This window comes from Ranitomeya variabilis, chromosome 8 (genome assembly GCF_051348905.1).
Source record: "Ranitomeya variabilis isolate aRanVar5 chromosome 8, aRanVar5.hap1, whole genome shotgun sequence".
Lineage (NCBI taxonomy): Eukaryota > Metazoa > Chordata > Amphibia > Anura > Dendrobatidae > Ranitomeya > Ranitomeya variabilis.
The window spans coordinates 215,082,466-215,088,465 of NC_135239.1; the positions used below are offsets into that span (position 1 = coordinate 215,082,466).

The following is a 6,000-nucleotide window of genomic DNA, read 5'->3' on the forward strand; positions in this document are numbered from 1 at the left end:
TCTATTTACCTTACCTGAAAAATGTGCATAAAAAGCAGCAGCGAGAAAACCCCGCAGGCAAATCAGGAGCTCTTCACGTCTGGATGACAGATCATCCTGATAAAACGGGCGACAACCAATCCGGCGACCATTGCTGATCCTCAACGGTTGTCACCCATCTTTACCGGGATCCAAACCTCTTAATATACTGATATAGAGGGATGATGTATAACGAGGCCGATCAGGAGCCCAGGAAAGCTGAGTGACAACCACCTAAGGAGCTGAGGAGGAGATGATGCACTCACTAATCCTCTCTTAAAATACTCTGTGCCGCTGCAGGACACACTTCCTTATACAATGTAACCCTCATTCTGAGACCTCCCACATCTAACAATCAATCCTGAAATACTCTGTGCTGCTTGAAGCCCCTCTGTCTATGGCCGCCCACATAATTTGCACGATCCTGAAATACTCTGTGCTGCTGCTGGACACACTTCCTTATACTATGTAACCCTCAGTCTGTGACCTCCCACATAATCTGCATTCTGAAATACTCTGTGCTGCTGTCAGTGACCACCCAGACTAGAACACTCCTATCCTGAAATCCTCTGTGCTGCTTACTTAACCCCTCTCCTTCAAGAATGAAAAAAATGCTGATAAACACATATATTATAAAAGCCCCAGGATTCTCTTCACTCCTGTGATGGATACATCACGTGACGTCTGACACTTTTGGTAAATTCTGTCCCTGGAATCATTTAGGGATTTTACAAGTTCCTAAAATTTCCGACCCAGATGGGACTTGAACCCACAATCTCCAGCTCCGGAGGCTGGCGCCTTATCCATTAGGCCACTGGGCCACTGTAGTTTCAGGTGACAGTTCAGGATGAGCCGTCCAGTGATGTGATTTGCATTCTGCAATTTCACCAGTTTCCTCTCTGCAGACCCCATCTGTAATTATCAGTTGTCTCTGAGCTGGTGGATGTAGACAAGCTGCCATAATGTCTCCCATACACAGCAGACACAGACATGATGGATTCCTGCTCTTCTTTATGTACAGCATATTAAGCAGCTGCAACATGGAGGACATTATACAGCAGTACGGAGCAGTGCAGATGTGAATGCAGCAATCAGGTGAGAAAAAATGCATCAGCATAAAAGACATAATACATCAGTACTGGGCTGAGTAGTTATGAATGCAGCTCTGTGGTGAGATAAAACACTTACTAGAAAGCAGCTGGGTAGAGGACATTATACAGCAGCCCTGAGCAGTGTAGCTGCAGATCCTGCTCCGTAGTGAGATAAATACTTGCTAGAAAGCAGCAGCGGTGTAGAAGACATTATACAGCAGTAGTGCAGCTGAAGATGAGGTGCGATAAAACACTTTCTAGAAAGCATCAGAATGAAGGAAATTATAGAGCAGCACTGAGCTGCAGAGCTGTGAATCCAGCTCTGGGTGAGATACACATTAACTAAGGGCTACAACAGCAGAAGTGGTCTATAAGTGGAGAAAGAAGCACATTTCCTGATATACTGCAAAGTCTCTTATTTTCTTACACTATTGAGTTTCTTGAAGTGACAGCGATTCTTATTGTGGGAGCCTCTTCTTCAGCTGATAATGGACTGTGGTTCTAGGGTCTCATCATTGCCCTAACATGACGCAGCTATATACACCACTATATAGTCTATACTTTACACTGCAGGCTGGATCCAGGGAACAGTAAAATATTGCATAATTGATAGCACTGGATGTTTTGGGGGAAGTAATAAGCCCCCATCATCCCTCGTGATCTGATTCACTTGTTATTATGTTTTTGGACAATCCCCTATTTTTAGGATCCGCGTCGGTTCCTGTCGCCTCTCCCTCTGCTCCAGACTTCTTCTTTCGTGTTTTTCTCCTTTACATGGAAATTAAATGTAACCACATAAAAGCAAACATTGCTGCTGATTTCATTTCCACCGTCCTCTGCCCGAGAGAAAGAATTTACTGTACTAATGTTCCATGAAGGAACGTCTGGAGCAACGCCAATCCCAGATCCTGCCGTCCCCCCTGCCTCATAACGCACGAAAATCCCCCCAAATTGTGCAATCAGGACCAGTACTGTGGTGTAATGGCTCCGTAACCTTCTTAAAGGGATCCAGTCCAGTTCTCAGATCCGGGCATCTGTGCCATGTGCTCGTGCTGCTGAGCTAGGGGGCGCAATCAGACAAAGTGAATGACCCCCTAAAAGTGGGAAATAGACAAATAAAAAGCATAAGCTCCACTCCCTGGATCTGCAGAGTGGACTTCTGTGCCCTCTATCTGTTCTGAGGCTGGAGTGTCATTTCCACCCTTATGATGGGCACAGTACCAGGACTGCAGCAGATCTGGACCTAGGAAAACTGCCGCAGATATGGGCGATCGTCAGACAGATAGGAACAGATATGAGCCGCAACGAGTCACAGAGCGAGGGCAGCGAGCCACAGAGCGAGGGCAGTGAGCCACAGAGAAGGGGGCAGCGAGCCACAGAGCGAGGGCAGCGAGCCACCGGGGGCAGCGAGCCACAGAGCGAGGGCAGCGAGTCACAGAGCAAGGGCAGCGAGCCACAGAGCGAGGGGAGTGAGCCACAGAGCGGGGGGCAGCGAGCCACAGAGCGAGGGCAGCGAGCCACAGAGCGAGGGCAGCGAGTCAGAGAACGAGGGCAGCGAGTTACAGAGCGGAGGGCAGTGAGCCACAGAGCAAGGGCAGCGAATCACAGAGCGGGGGCAGCGAGCCACAGGGGGCAGCGAGCCACAGAGCAAGGGCAGCGAATCAGAGAGCGGGGGCAGCGAGCCACAGGGTGCAGCGAGTCAGAGAGCGAGTTACAGAGCGGGGGGCAGTGAGCCACAGAGCAAGGGCAGCGAATCACAGAGCGGGGGCAGTGAGCCACAGAGCGAGGGCAGCGAACCACAGAGCGAGGGCAGTGAGCCACAGAGCGAGGGCAGCGAGTCACAGAGTGGGGGCAGCAAGTCACAGAGCGGGGGGCAGCGAGTCACAGAGCGAGGGCAGCAAGCCACAGAGCAAGGGCAGCGAGTCACAGAGCGAGGGCAGCGAGTCACAGAGTGGGGGCAGTGAGCCACAGGGGGCAGCGAGCCACAGATCGAGGGCAGCGAGTCACAGAGTGGGGGCAGCATGCCACAGAGCGAGGGCAGAAAGCCACGGAGCGAGGGCTGTGAGCCACAGAGCAGGGGCAGCGAGTCACAGAGTGGGGGCAGCGAGCCACAGGGGGCAGGGAGCCACAGAGCGGGGGGCAGCAAGTCACAGAGCGGGAGCAGTGAGCCACAGAGCGAGGGCAGTAAGTCGCAGCGGGAGCAGTGAGCCACAGAGCGAGGGCAGCGAGCCATAGAGTGGGGGCAGCGAATCACATAGCGGGGACAGCAAGCCACATAGTGGGGGCAGCGGGCCACAGCGGGCAGCAAGCCACAGAGTGGGGGCACTAGCCACAGTGCAAGGGCAGCGAGTCACAGAGCAGGGGGCGGCGAGTCACAGAGTGAGGGCAGTGAGTCACAGAGCGGGGGCAGCAAGTCACAGAGCTGGGGGCAGCGAGCCACAGAGCGGGAGCAGCGAGCCACAGAGCGGGAGCAGCGAGCCACAGAGTGGAGGCAGCGAGTCACAGAGTGGGAGCAGCGAGCCACAGAGCGGGGGCAGCGAGACACAGTGAGGGCAGCGAGTCACAGAGCGGGAGCAGCGAGTCACAGAGCAGGGGCAGCGAGCCACAGAGCGGGAGCAGCGAGCCACAGAGTGAGGGCAGCGAGTCACAGAGCGGGAGCAGCGAGCCACAGAGTGAGGGCAGCGAGTCACAGAGCTGAGGGCAATGAGTCACAGAGTGGGAGCAGCGAGCTACAGAGCCAGATTGAATGTCTCCGTGCTGAGCTTCTCTGTGCTGAGTTTCTTCGGACTGAGCTTCTCCGGACTGAGCTTCTTCGGACTGAGCTTCTCTGGACTGAGCTTCTGCGGCACCCCCCCACTGCCGCAGGGCCGAGGGGTACCCGGTACCGGGCCTGTGAGTCTCTGCTCTGGGGTTGTCACGGGGGCTAGGCCCGGTCCGTGACCCTGCCGAGGGGCGCACAGTGAAAGATGTGACGGGTGACGGCGGTGATGCTGTAGTAGTGCGGTGCAGTAAATAACGAGGACACCAAGTTGCAGTCTCTTTACCTCTTTACTGAAGGTCTCTGGGTCCTCAGTCCAGAACACGGTTCACCAGGCTGCGCAAGTCTGGCCGGTCCGATGGCACCTCCAGAGTTCTCTCCACAGGTGGAAATCTGTGCCTTCCTGCTAGCGCTATGTGTTGTGGTCCTTCCCTGCTGTGCTTACGGAAAGTCCCCACAACTGTTGTGTCTGTTTCTTAAGTTCCCTCACAACTCGATTAGATGATGTTCTGCTAATCCTCCGTCCCTCCCTGAGGTTCGGGTAGGAACGGCACCCGTTTGACGGGTAGGCTCGGAGCTCTTCCGGGACCCTAGAGACGCCCCTCTCCACAAGTTGCCCCCCAAGACTGCATAGGTGATTTAAGTTAGACAGCCCACCTTAGACTGACTGTCCTGCCGCTGTTTGGAGTATTGCTTGAAGCTGAATGTTATGATACTCCCTCGGCGTTCCGGCCACCGGTAGTGCGCCTCAGTAGGATGTTGCCTCGGTCTTACAGCACGACTCCTACTGGTATTTCTCCTTATTGCTTTGATCTCGTTTCTCACTCAGCACAATCTATCTCGCTTCTGATCCTTCCTTGGGCACCGCCGCTACCCGGAGCAGGCACGGTCCCGTTACGTTCGCTCAAGTTGCCAAGCCTCTGTCAGGATCCCACCCCTGACAGAGACCCTACTGTATCTTCCCCCACAACACCCTCTGCCACAAGGTGTTGCCTGGTTCCAACCCAGTCAGCTTTCTGATCTAACTTCCTGCCTGACCCCCAGTTTACCCACTATGGTGGGGAGTGGCCTAGTGAATAGAACCCTTAGCTCCCCCCGGAGGCCCGACTGTGAAATGTATTGGTGTCTGTGATACCTGATCAGATGAACTCCTTCAGTGCCATCGGACGCACCATAGCTCCCCATAGTGGCGGAGCCACAGTACTGCAACGACCAGGACTCTGGGGCGCTGCACTCCCCCCTGGTTAAACACAGTACTCCGGGACTGGGAAGAAAACAACAATACAAGTTAGCAAAAAGACATACAGTTTTGTTGAGTGCAATAACAATAAGCATATTTAAACAGAGCTTCCCTTTATGGGAGGTAAGGACACTTGAACGTTACAAACATGGTTAGATATCATAGCAACATGCTACAATTAACTTTTCTTACCCAACCGTGTATTCTACTAAGTGCAAAATTGTGGAACAATAATTTAACATTGCCTTTAACCCCTTAACGACCGCCGATACGCCTTTTAACGGCGGCCGCTAAGGGTACTTAATCCACAGCGCCATTAATTAACGGCGCTGTGGAAAAAGTGAATAGCGCCCCCCAGAGTCGGATTTTCTCTGGGGTCTCGGTTGCCGAGGGTAGCCGAGACCCCAGAGAACATGATTCGGGGGGTTTTTACCGACCCCCGAGTTGCGATCGCCGGTAATTAACCGTTTACCGGCGGTCGCAACAACAAAAAAAAAAAACGTGATTTGCCGTTTAATTTCTCTGTCCTCCGATGTGATCGCACATCGGAGGACAGAGAAATGTGGTCCCCGATGGCCCCCAATAGCCCCCCAATACTTACCTACCTCCCCCGGTGCTCCTCGTGTCTCCCCATGGGCGCCGCCATCTTTCTTCCGGGAAAAAATGGCGGGCGCACGCGCAGTGCGCCCGCCGCCCGGCACCCGGATGTTCTTTGGGGTCTCGGCTGCCAGGGGTAGCCGAGACCCCAAAGAACATGATCGGGGTCGGTTTGCACCGACCCCTGCTTTGCGATCGCCGGTAATTAACAGTTTACCGGCGACCGCAAAAAAAAAAAAAAAAAAAAGCGATCAGTTATTTCTCTGTCCTCTGATGTGATCGCACATCAGAGGACA

General features: G+C 53.7%; 1 non-coding gene across 1 annotated transcript; it reads right to left on the reverse strand.

The window, feature by feature from the left end:
- Window positions 1-766: 766 nt before the first annotated feature.
- On the reverse strand, window positions 767-839 carry TRNAR-CCG (transfer RNA arginine (anticodon CCG)). Its single transcript has one exon. It is a non-coding gene; the product is annotated as a tRNA-Arg (tRNA).
- Window positions 840-6,000: the final 5,161 nt, after the last annotated feature.